At 43.1% G+C, this 12,749-nt stretch overlaps 1 long non-coding RNA gene across 1 annotated transcript; it reads right to left on the bottom strand.

Annotated features, from left to right (window-relative positions):
* Nucleotides 1-2,626: 2,626 nt before the first annotated feature.
* On the bottom strand, nucleotides 2,627-3,755 carry LOC308308557. The gene is made up of 2 exons (XR_013963291.1): nucleotides 3,507-3,755; nucleotides 2,627-2,947 (listed from the first exon to the last, which is right to left on the bottom strand). It is a non-coding gene; the product is annotated as an uncharacterized lncRNA (long non-coding RNA).
* Nucleotides 3,756-12,749: the final 8,994 nt, after the last annotated feature.

Raw genomic sequence — 12,749 nt, 5'->3', positions numbered from 1 at the left:
TGTTTTGTACTGTAGTATGTATTGAATGTATTGTATGTTTTGTATGGATAGCCTTTTACCACTTTTGTACAGCCTGCCCAGGGAATACAGATGAAGATTAGCCTATGGCTACATCTGGCTCATTTACATAGAGGCGAAAACTGACATGTCGATTAATGAGTACTGTCCCTGTCAAATAAATAAATAAAATACGTTTTAAAATGAATATTTTAGTAGAAGCAAAACTGAACAACAAGAAAACAGGTGGAGTCAGTGTGTGTGTGGCCGTGTCTGTGTGTGTTGGGGTGAGGGCATAATATTACGATTCAGTCTATTGCAACATTGAATGAACTGCTGAACTTCAAATACTTAAGTTAAATGTGAGATTCAATGCGTAGGCCTTTCACTTTATGGAGGCATTGTGTTCTTTTTTTAATCTGACCATGTAGGTCTACAGGTGGGAACCGTTCTCACCACAGAGGAACAAGACGGAGAACCCGACAATGATGAAGATGAAAGTGATAAGGGTGATTTGTTCAGTACATCCTAATAAATTTAACCACATTAAAGCTGATGTCCATATATTTTGGGCAAACTTCAAAAAATTCCCCAAACATTTTCTTTCAAAAATAGCAGCTCACAACATGTCGCGATGTATTGTGAGCTTGTAGATATAGATTATTTTAACTATTTGCTGTATTACAAAGTAGACTACATAGGACACAAGTGGTTAACTAGCTACATTGAAAGTTTCTTTTTTCAGTAGCCTATGTGTGGTATTATTCTATAACTGTTTCTCTAATTGCTGTTTTGGAGAATCTCCTATTATCAGATATCAATACAATGGCCATTGCGGTGCAATCCTATTTTATCTGTAAACCCCCAAAAAGTGAATGCATTTCCTTAATATGAAGTGTTTTTTAGGTGGACCAGAACTCAGCATCGTGGGTCCTGAATATGTGACTGTGGGTGTGCCATGCAGCTATGAGTGTGTAGCAAGATGTCCTTCCTCCTCCTGTACCTATTCTATGGCTGTGGATGGCGAGAGGGCTCAAGGTCAAGGCAACGTGCTGGCCTTTACACTGCTCAAGTGGGCAGAGACTCTCACCATGACATGCACAGCCAAGGACGAGCACACAGGGTCGACTGACATGGTAACAAAGAGATTGCAGGTGCTGGGTAGGTGGCTGATGGATGAGTTTCCTGCTATTAAATTAGTTATTTATAGACTTATATAGGATTATTCCAGAGCACTTTGTAATTTGACAGTCATGTAAAAACAGGCAGCAACTAAATCCTGAATTAGTTACGTGCCACTGAAAAACACAGATTTACAAGCTCAATTTTGCAACCAGGAGAGAAAACTCAACAACGATCGTTAATCAGTGTTCCAGTTCCAATTCTGCTCATTTCTTTTTTGTTTCATCTCCTCAAATGTAATTTGTTTATCCTGTGTACTGTATGAGTTCTCCTCTCTTCTGATTGGATAAAATTGGTATGCGAACTGAAAATCTACTTTACTAAAGAGCTGGGGAGACTTGGAATATAGAAACATGATGTAACAAACCAAATGGACCCTGACGTGTCCATTTGTTTCCATTTTGTACACTCTCAGAGTTAAATTAACATTGATTTTACAATATAAATTGGGGTCCCAGAGAAATGAATGGGGGTCCGTAGCCTAATGCAAGTCAAACTGGGGGTCATTTGAAATTAAAATGGTTGAGAATCACTACTAGAGCTGTAAAAATCTTCCCTTTATGGGGGTCCCTGGCATATCTTTTCAAATGGGGGTCCACAGGCTAATAGGTGTCGATTTGGGGGGTCCTTGCATCGAAAACGTTTGAGAACCACTGACCTAGTGTGTTCCAAACACATGTTTATTGGTTTGTTGACTCATCTCCTACAGTGAGAACTTCATTAAATGAGTTGTGCTTGATTTGGAACAGAATCATGTCTTTCTCCTACAGCTGGACCAGCTAACCTGACCATTTCAGGCGCTGACACGATGACTCCAGCGGTGAGCCACAGCTACAGCTGTGGAGCCTACTGTCGGCCCTCCTGTAACTACTCCTGGCACGTTGATAAGGGCCCGTGGCTGGGGGGAATGGGGAACGTTATCACTGTTGTTCCTCAGGAGGCAGAAACCTCCAAAACCATCATCTGCAAAGCCACCAACAGCATGTCCGGGCTGTTTGTCACCTCAGTCAGAAAAGTAAACGTGACATGTAAGTCATGGAGGGTTTTTAAAGACATTGTGCCGTGATCCCCCTTACAAACATAATCATTGGGTATTATGATTATACTTGGAGGAAGAGCTTTTCAAAAAAGTGTACAGAAAGTGTATGTGGCCACACCCACCTGTTCTTTAAGTATGCCTGGTTGTCTGGTGGGTGGTAACCCAGCTGAAATTAGCCAACACCCACAGTGTTGTTGAATGGTAAAAAGGGGAGGGGATGATATTGTGATGTCATTATATCAGTGTATTCCAATTGGGCCTTTTGACTCAGAGGCTTTCAGCTTTCAGGAAGTAACCAAAAATACACAGGGAAGACATATTTGCATATTATAACCACACCTGGGGGTCTATTTTAACTAGTAATGTTAACTATATAGACACATAAAAAACAGAAAAAGGACAAAACTATGGCACCACCTCTTTAAAGATTTTATTGCAAATCTTCATTTTATTTTTGTTACAATTTATTGTCCACATAAAAAATTCCCTCATGAGTTGTACATTTCTTTTCAGCGGGTCCATCAAGTGTCCATATCAAAGGCCCAGACTCGGTGAACATTTCAAGGAAATTCACATTTATTTGTGTTGCTGAATGTCGTCCCTCTTGTCGTTATGCCTGGTTGGTGGACGGTCAAACGCTGAGGGGCAGCCAGATAGAAATAATGGTGGAGCATCGCATGAAGTCATTTACTCTCACCTGTGAAGCCCAGAACACCGTCTCAAAGAAAACTGCAAAGATCACAAAAGATATCTTTGTGGGAGGTATTTAAGATGAAACGGTCTTAATTCCCTTACAAAAATGTTAAAGTGCTGTTTATTCATATCAGTCTAAGTCGTTCTGTAATGTTATTGTTTCAGAGAAGGGAACGGTGGTTCGTTCTCAACAAACCACAGCTGTGCTCCTGTGTGCCCTCATTCTGTGTGCCCTCATCACTGCAATTCCCCCTTAATCCACACGGAGGCATGAGTGAACAGTGAGGTGAGCTATAGTTGTTCTATTGGGCAGCAGGGGCGTCACAAGGGGGGGGGGGGGGAAGTGGGACTGAGTTACTAGGGCCCAAGATGGAGGGGCCCTAGTAACTAGCTATTGAAAAATAGCAGATATACAAGCTCACAGCGCGGCACCGAGTGCCGCGCTGTGAGCTTGTATATCTGCTATTTTTTTTCTTCTCTGAGGTGGTAGTTGGTGTAAAAGGGTTGAGAACCACTGGCTTAGTTAATTTAGAATATTCTAACTAAATACAATCTTTGTGACAAAACATTACAGCATTATTTTCATTCCTCTCACCCTCAGTCTGGTTCTGCCTGTTCCTCACGCTGCTTCTGTTTGAAGTTCATGACACCATGGTGCATCACCTCCTCTCCTCTCCTCTCCTCACGAGGCACGTTGACCCACGTCTTGTGTCCAAATGTACACAGCGTCGTCTCATGCTGTCCCAAGTTGTTTAAAGAGCAATTGAACAGAGCAATGTGACATCTATATATATACATCCCATGACATTGAAGCAACACTCAACTCATGCGTCTGCTCCTAGGTAAACAGAGAAGGAGAGAGAACACTTCCTGGTCAGGTGATTGGGGAGAGCCAAGGAGAATGTATCCCATGGGCTGGGGGGCCATGGCTGGCTTGATTGGTTACGTGGTTTGGGTTTTCTAGCGTAGCTGCCATGGCAGCTAGTGTCAATTAAGGGAGATAGGTTTTATTTCACCAGACTCTACCTGGCTCCAGGGGGTTGAGGGGGGCCGCGGCCGCTTTGCGGCCGCAGCCAGAGCACGCAGTCCGGCTTGGGTGCCCTCCGAGACCTCGGTGTCTGAGTCTGGAGCTCTGAGAGAAAAAAAAAAAAAAAAAAAAAAAGCCAGCTGCTAAGCTGAGCTGACCTGTGCGTGCGTGCATTCAGTGCAATGTGAATGCATGTGACTAATTGATAGGAAGATAGAGAGATAGATAGATACGTAATAAACATGATTTGGTACAAGCCCAACTAAAAGGAGATCCCAGTAATGTTGTTGGCTTATTTCCACAGGGAAGTCATTCATGAATGAACTAATTATTGATATAGGACTGTCATAGCCTAGGTATACAGTGTCATTGACAGTACAGTTCACTGGTACAAGGTCAACTAAAAGGAGATCCTAGAAAAGACTAAGCTTATTTCCACAGGAAACCATTGAAGTATCTCATATAACATTGAATGACGGATAGAACAAAGCACTATGCAGGGGAAACAATTTAAAAAATAAAACAATAAAAACAGCCGATCTACAAGGCTGCATATGTGAGCTTGTGGATCAGCTGTTTTGGGCGCCGCCACTGTCGAGGCTGACAAATGAATGATTGCGACCGTTAGGTCGCAGTTACTATCGAAACCTCGACCAGCTGTCTGTATGTCCGTCACACTTTTGCACTGCTCATATCTCTGCAACCTATCTCTGCAACCGCTGGCCGATCCGTGCCAAATTTTGCACAGACAGTCCTTGCCCTCCACCCATCGATTCTCTCCTCCTCTTCTAGCGCCACCATGAGGCGAAACCCATTCTGGACACTACTCCTACAGATTTTGCCCTAAAATCACGCAAATCGCCACGCAGTATATATTAGGGAGTCTTACTGGTTTAATTATTTATTTATCCATGCCAAACGTTGCACACACACACACACACACACACACACACACACACACACACACACTCCTTGGCTGTATTTATTTAATTAATGAATGAATTAATTAATTATTTCCCTGTCTGCACCAGGCCGAAAGGACACATTGGCCCCGGCAACTAACTTTCCCCCGACTGCGTAGGCTACTGATTCTTTAAATAATTAATTAATTAATTATGGCCCCGCCCCCTGCACTGGCTGGGCTCACTGGTACAAGGTCAACTAAAAGGAGCTTTATTTATTTCATTAATTATTATTATTATTATATGAGGCCCCTGTCGAGACTGACTATTTATTTATTCATTCATTCATTCATTCATTCATTTATTTCCCTCCCGACTATGTTTCCTTCCATCCATCCATCCATCCATCCATCCATCCATCCATCTTCAACCGCTTATCCGGAATCGGGTCTCCGCCCCCCCCCCCCCCCCCCCCCCAGGCGTCTGCCTATCGGCTAAATAAATAAATAAATAAATAAATATATATAAACAAATAGCGTACATCTTTCTTCCTTCCTTCCTTCCTTCCTTCCTTCCTTCAATGAATAAATAAATAAATAATTAAATAGCGTGCAACCTTTCTTTCCTTCCTTCCTTCCTTCCTTCAATAAATAAATAATTAAATAGCGTGCAACCTTTCTTTCTTTCTTTCTTTCTTTCTTTCTTTCTTTCTTTCTTTCTTTCTTTCTTTCTTTCTTTCTTTCTTTCTTTCTTTCTTTCTTTCTTTCTTTCTTTCTTTCTTTCTTTCTTTCTTTCTTTCTTTCTTTCTTTCTTTCTTTCTTTCTTTCTTTCTTTCTTTCTTTCTTTCTTCCTTCCTTCCTTCCTTCCTTCCTAAATAAATAAATAAATAAATAAATAAATAAATAAATAAATAAATAAATAAATAGCGGTCCCGAGGGTGTCATCGCGTGCGGGGCGGCGAGCCTGATTATCATGTATATGAGGCTGCATAAATTATGCTAATGAGGCTGTTAAGTGGCGTTTCCCAGCGCGTAAAAAATGCAGGCGGCCGTATGTAAATGAAGGGGAGGAGCTTAGTCGACATATGCAAATTGGGGGCGGGGCGTGGTTTGGAAATGCGTGTGGGCGTGGTGCGCATACATTATGCTCGCATACATTATGCTAATGAGGGCGTTAAGGTAGGTTTCCCAGCGCGTAAAAAAAGCAGACGACTGTATGTAAATGAAGGGGAGGAGTTTAGTCGACTTAAAAAAATTGGGGGCGGGGCGTGGTTTGGAAATGCGTGTGGGCGTGGTGCGCATACATTATGCTCGCATACATTATGCTAATGAGGGCGTTAAGGTAGGTTTCCCAGCACGTAAAAAAAGCAGACGACCGTATGTAAATGAAGGGGAGGAGCTCAGTCGACTTAAAAAAAATGGGGGCGGTGCATGGTTTGGAAATGCGTGTGGGTGTGGTCCGCATAAATTATGCTAATGAGGCTGTTAAGTGGCGTTTCCCAGCGCGTAAAAAATGCAGACGGCCGTATGTAAATGAAGGGGAGGAGCTTAGTCGACATATGCAAATTGGGGGCGGGGCGTGGTTTGGAAATGCGTGTGGGCGTGGTGCGCATACATTATGCTCGCATACATTATGCTAATGAGGGCGTTAAGGTAGGTTTCCCAGCACGTAAAAAAAGCAGACGACCGTATGTAAATGAAGGGGAGGAGCTTAGTCGACATATGCAAATTGGGGGCGGGGCGTGGTTTGGAAATGCGTGTGGGCGTGGTGCGCATACATTATGCTCGCATACATTATGCTAATGAGGGCGTTAAGGTAGGTTTCCCAGCACGTAAAAAAAGCAGACGACCGTATGTAAATGAAGGGGAGGAGCTCAGTCGACTTAAAAAAAATGGGGGCGGTGCATGGTTTGGAAATGCGTGTGGGTGTGGTCCGCATAAATTATGCTAATGAGGCTGTTAAGTGGCGTTTCCCAGCGCGTAAAAAATGCAGGCGGCCGTATGTAAATGAAGGGGAGGAGCTTAGTCGACATATGCAAATTGGGGGCGGGCGTGGTTTGGAAATGTGTGTGGGCGTGGGTTCGCATACATTATGCACGCATACATTATGCTAATGAGGGCGTTAAGGTGTGTTTCCCAGCGCGTAAAAAATGCAGACGGCCGTATGTAAATGAAGGGGGAGGAGCTTATTCGACTCATGCAAATTGGGGGCGGGGCATGGTTTGGAAATGCGTGTGGGCGTGGTTCGAATACATTATGCTAATGAGGGCGTTAAGGTGTGTTTCCCAGGGCGTAAAAAATGCAGACGACCGTATGTAAATGAAGGGGAGGAGCTTAGTCGACATATGCAAATTGGGGGCGGGGCGTGGTTTGGAAATGTGTGTGGGCGTGGTTCGCATACATTATGCACGCATACATTATGCTAATGAGGGCGTTAAGGTGTGTTTCCCAGCGCGTAAAAAATGCAGACCGGCCGTATGTAAATGAAGGGGGAGGAGCTTATTCGACTCATGCAAATTGGGGGCGGGGCATGGTTTGGAAATGCGTGTGGGCGTGGTTCGAATACATTATGCTAATGAGGGGCGTTAAGGTGTGTTTCCCAGGGCGTAAAAAATGCAGACGACCGTATGTAAATGAAGGGGAGGAGCTTATTCGACTCATGCAAATTGGGGCGGGGCATGGTTTGGAAATGCGTGTGGGCGTGGTTCGAATACATTATGCTAATGAGGGCGTTAAGGTGTGTTTCCCAGGGCGTAAAAAATGCAGACGACCGTATGTAAATGAAGGGGAGGAGCTTATTCGACTCATGCAAATTGGGGGCGGGGCATGGTTTGGAAATACGTGTGGGCGTGGTTCGCATACATTATGCTAATTCTATGCTATTTCTCAAATATGGACACTTGGGTTCAAGCGGTTCAAATAAAAAGAGGAAAAAAAGTTTCTATCACACAAAAATTTGGAGGGACCCCATGTAGTAACTCTGGGACCCCCTAGGGGTCCCGGACCCCCTGTTGAAGACCGCTGGTCTACTGCAAGTCATTCCGTTCACTATTGAATATCAAACATCAGTATTCTATAACCAAATCAAACTAAGTGAATGGTAAACCAATGAAAAGTTTCACATTTTGGCTAAATAAGACTTCTATAATATGGAGCCTACAATAGCAGGCTAATAGGGGTAAATAGGCAGGGGCGTCACACCAAATTCTGGGCCCTGGGTACAAGGGATTCACTGCGGGCCCCCCCATGAATGTTAACTATTGAAAAATAGCAGATATACAAGCTCACAGCTTGTATATCTGCTATTTTTGAAAAAAAAAAAAAATAGCTATGCATTGTCTTTGGTTATTGATTTTGTTAATAACTCTGAAATGACAAATTTAACATTGGCCAAATTGTCAAATATTAGAGGCAGAAATTGTGAAAATAGCCGTATTACATGCTCACAACGCCTCGCGTTGCGAGGCGTTGTGAGCATGTAGATCGGCTATTTTCACAATAGAACCGTGTTATACAAAATTCCTCAACTCGTAGTGCTTGTCAGCGTCCCCAGTTCAAATATGATTATTTCGGGGGTCACGGCCTGAAAAGGTTGAGAACCACTGGCATACACTACCTTGTCTTTGGAGTAAGCGACTCGTTAATGAGCTGAATTATTGTTATATAGTCCTGGAAATTGGGTTAAACGTTCTGGAAAAGTTTTGGAAAAGTTTTGGAAATGAATTGGTAAAAATGTGTGGGAACCCTGAGGGTAGTATCGAGGTGATTATTACAAATCTATATACAGAGCCAGGTATGACCCTTGACCCTTAGCTGATGCCAGATCTAGACCAACTGAAAGAGATCATGAAGATTACTGGAACCCAGCAGCCGACTTTGTCATGAAGCTACACAGCCAAGAAGTAAGTTACTACAGCGTTATGAATACATCTACATCATACATGGGCAACTGGCGGCCCCCACCTTCACTTAATGCGGCCCGCAGGTTAATACCGGAATACTGAATATATTACTGATTTCAGCTGTTATAATTCCAAACATGACCTGCTTTAATTCCGTCAGTCAATATTAGTAGCTTAATGACTAGTATAGTAGTATTAAAATGTATTTTTTTGAGTATATAACTAAATGCGTTTGAAATTAAATAAAAATGTTACATTTCAGGATTCCAATTAAGAAATAACAACAAATACTTCAGGATTCCAATTCAAAAGAAGAAAAAATAGCCGATCTACAAGCTCAAAACGCATCGCCGCGCGATGCGTTTTGAGCTTGTAGATCTGCTATTTTTGCTTCTTTTGAATGAGATACGTCTAGAATGACAAAGTAGGACGTAGCAATATGCAATGTGGCCCTGTGGAGTGAAGGTGGAAATATAGTGGCCCTCTCCATCATCAAAGTTGCCCATCCCTGATCTACATCCATATATCTGCAACTCATGTCATGTTTCACTGACGAGTTATTATGTATCCCACATCAGTTCTAGGCAAACCCCCCTGTGATTGGCCAGAAGTCGCTGTGATTGACAGATCTCGTTTTTGCAACTATGCCTAAACCTAACCTTAACCCTCTCCTAACCTCAGTAAACCTATGCCTAAACCTAACCCTAACCCTTCCCTCAGTAAAACTATGCCTAAACCTAACCCTAACCCTCTCCTAACCTCAGTAAAACTATGCCTAAACCTAACCCTAACCCTTCCCTCAGTAAAACTATGCCTGCCAGGGAGGCAGGCAAGACAGGTGAGGCGGGTCTATCCTATAACTTTGGCGGGATCCATAATCACGCTTCACTGACTTCCATTGCCACCTTTGTTTTCCGACAGGCCAAACACTACATCAGAAGTCTACCCAAAGTGCCAAAAAGGATCTGCACACCATTTTCACCAAAGCAAGCTCGAATGGTACGCTGAGATGCATACCATAAACAGCCATTCCCAACCTGTGGGCTTGGGCCCCCAAATAATTGGCAAAACGTTAAGATTTTAATAATGTAACATTAATATCATAGTGACAAAACATTGCATGTATTTTTTCTTTCCAACTTTTCATTGATATAGGAACATGTTAGTTCCATTGATCCGAGCTAGAACTCAATTGATTCATTGATCATTAAAATAAACATGCTCTGCCCCAACCATTTGACCACCTAACTGGTCAGATGGGTGGGCGGATTTTCAAGTGGGCCCTAATCAAGAAAAGGTTGGGAACCGCTATCGTGTACTACTCCTGCTTTGTTCGAAACCGATCATCTTTTTGCTGTGCTGAACGTGTTGCTGTGCGTTACAGCGGTGAGCGTGCTGGAACACATGCTGCTCCTGGACCCTGAGCAGCGGGTGAGCGCGTCCGACGCCCTGACCATGCCGTTTTTCGGCGAGTTCAGAGAGCCGGAGGAAGAGACCGAGGCCCAGCCGTACGACCACTCCATGGACAACACAGACCTGCCCCTGGACCAGTGGAAACGTAAGAGACGGCGAGGGAGGAGGGAGGGAGGGAGGGGAGAAGAATGTGTGAAGAAGGAAGACGATTAGGGAGGATAGAATGTGGAAACAGAAAGGAGACGAGGTTTATGTGAAAATAGAGGAATCAAGTGTACAGCATGTTGATAGATGAAACGAAATAGAATATACTGTTGATATACTGTAATTCAGAGAGTGTAAGGCCTGTACAGGCACCTAGGCTCCAAAGTAGCCTGAACAGCACGTTGCGGGTTCGAGTCCCGATCTTTCTGCATGTCACTCCTCATTTCCTGTCAAACTGCTATCCTATCATTAAAGACATAAAAGCCCCAAACTAAATCTTCCGTTTTTATAGAGCTAAATTGACACTGACGATTATGCTGTGTACATTGTTGTGTATGAGTTGAAAACAGACAAAATAAGTAGGACTACGATGATGATGGATAATTACAGTATGTGTTTGTGTTCCGGCAGGTCACACTTTCACAGAGATTCTGACCTTCAGGCCTTCCAGGGATTCCAAGAGACACCACTTTAACGGCGTGCACACGCACAGACACACAAGCACGCACGCACGCACGCACGCACGCACGCACACACACACACACACATACACACACGCACAGACACACACACACATACACACACGCACAGACACACACGCACGCACGCACGCACGCACGCACGCACGCACGCACACACACGCACAGACACACACGCACATACACACACGCACAGACACACACGCACGCACGCACGCACGCACGCACGCACACACACACACACACACACACACACACACACACACACACACACACACACACACACACACACACACACCACACACACACACACACACACACACACACACACACACACACACACACACAACACGCACACAGCATATACATCTGCACAGAGACATGCCTATACCAAAATGCTGATATCCCCCTCCTTCCCCTTAGTTTGTACAATTTCCTTCTCAATAAATGTAAAGTAATTGTTCAATTGTCATGAGGCTCAGCTGTTATTATTTGTCATGGTATATGTATTTTGTACATATGTCTCTGTCTGTGTGCAGTAGTTGGATTTAAGTGGTAGCAAATGGTCAACATGTTTGGGAAATTATTCAAAGTTCAAACTTTAATACATAGACCGCCACAAACTATATTATATAATGCAAACAACATTAAATGCCGGTAATGTCCCCTCCTGATGTGTGGGAGCAGTACCACTTCTGTTTGACTTTCAGTAATTAATTCTGATACGATTCTACTTCCTATAAAGGGTGTGGTAAATACAGTATTACACAGCACAGAGGTGAATAGAAGTAGGTTGGACATGGAAACAGGGCAGATACATACAGTATGTATCATATTATTAAGCCAGTGGTCAAATTGTAGTCTTTATTTGACCCTTTAAGTAGTGGTTTGACAGACTAAAACCACAACATCTTAACAGTCACTAAGAACACTGTCTTCAATAGAATGCATGTGAGGGTATTAATGTATTGTGTCCTGTCCTGTTCCCTTTGATAAGAGCTGTTTGCCCGTGTATGTTGACTGAATAGCATACTGAGCCACCTTGCTCTCCATTTCCTTGTGCCCGTGCACACCTCATGCGATCCCTGTACGCAACAATGGACGATACATGTACCTCAAACGACAGCGGAGGATATTCACGCCTCAAGTGGCTTCTATTGCTTGTGTACCTGACAGGTAATACAAACCAAACAAACATAAAAGAAAAGTAATAATTATGCTGTTTATTTTTTTGGGGGAAAAAAGGAAAAATGTGGACAGTTTTGACCAGGAAAACAGACCCTGAACATGGTGTATTTGAGAACTCATTGTGTTGACTTTTAATGGTCGCTGAGTGTTCCGTATAGTTTTATATTATCACAAATATAATAGGAAGCATTTAAGTAGGAAACACCCTGGCATCAGTCAGGCTGAGCTGGGTTAGTTATCTACTATCTACTTTTAATACTTTACTATTCTCAATCTCAACCTTAAGAGGTGGCCTTAAAGCAAGTCAAACTTAGAATCATGGTAACACACTGCTCCATCTGTCACTGTTGTCACTTAAAACTTGCTGTATTTGTGTCCTTTCCCCTAAATGTTCTTACAGCACTGTTTTGTACTGTAGTATGTATTGAATGTATTGTATGTTTTGTATGGATAGCCTTTTACCACTTTTGTACAGCCTGCCCAGGGAATACAGATGAAGATTAGCCTATGGCTACATCTGGCTCATTTACATAGAGGCGAAAACTGACATGTCGATTAATGAGTACTGTCCCTGTCAAATAAATAAATAAAATACGTTTTAAAATGAATATTTTAGTAGAAGCAAAACTGAACAACAAGGAAAACAGGTGGAGTCAGTGTGTGTGTGGCCGTGTCTGTGTGTGTTGGGGTGAGGGCATAATATTACGATTCAGTCTATTGCAAC

The sequence above is a fragment of the Nannobrachium achirus genome, assembly GCF_963921795.1.
Source record: "Nannobrachium achirus genome assembly, chromosome: 23".
NCBI classification, from domain to species: Eukaryota; Metazoa; Chordata; class Actinopteri; order Myctophiformes; family Myctophidae; genus Nannobrachium; species Nannobrachium achirus.
Note: the sequence above shows the minus strand (reverse complement) of the source record. Positions and strands in the feature narration are given on the sequence as shown.